Genomic DNA, 675 nt, shown 5'->3' with positions numbered 1-675 from the left:
GAGAGAGAGCAACAAGCGAACGAGGAGCAACATGAAACTTTAAAAAAATACTCATGCAACATCCTGAAAGAGACTCTGTTGGAGAGACAACTCAATGAGGAAAGACATCCCTTTTATCATGCCATTCACAGATCCACTGCTGGCCTTTGTCTCCTCCCTGGCAATAGCGGAGTTCAGTCTCTTGTGCACGTACTGTTACCCCGGCTCATAGGCTCGTCTTCTAGGAAATACACAAGACAACACGTCCATTTGTTGAGTAAGTAGAAATCCTACACGACACCCTAACATATATTTGTTAGTAAAATCGTCCGTTGAAATAGAGTTGAATTTAATGATGGACTCTGCATGGATATATATAATTTTTTTTTCATGGGTTTGCTCTGCTTTATTTTTTTCTACATGTCAGTAACGGATATTTTGATAAACAGACGAATCATCTGGATAACATTACCATCAAATTGATTTATGCAAAACCACATGTCTTAGATTTCTTGGAAAATTAGATACTTGCTAGAGATGAAACCCGTATATTTAGGCTTGACATAATCTTATGTAACTTGACCTTGAACAATTGCACAGTTACGTAACGGCCAATGCATGGCATTATAGTTCTCAGTTGTGTGGTTGCCACTTCGAGAATATTATTAATTTTAAACGTCAGTATCATGAAAAATG

At 37.6% G+C, this 675-nt stretch overlaps 1 protein-coding gene across 1 annotated transcript in view; it reads left to right on the top strand.

Annotated features, from left to right (window-relative positions):
• The window catches only part of LOC119585072, a gene marked incomplete in the record, with an annotated part of 13,983 nt that continues 13,308 nt past the window's right edge, over window positions 1-675 (top strand). The window contains 1 exon segment of the mRNA XM_037933691.1: window positions 1-256.

This window comes from Penaeus monodon, chromosome 19, assembly GCF_015228065.2.
Source record: "Penaeus monodon isolate SGIC_2016 chromosome 19, NSTDA_Pmon_1, whole genome shotgun sequence".
In the NCBI taxonomy this organism is placed as follows: Eukaryota; Metazoa; Arthropoda; class Malacostraca; order Decapoda; family Penaeidae; genus Penaeus; species Penaeus monodon.
This window is presented reverse-complemented; position numbering and strand designations above follow the sequence as displayed.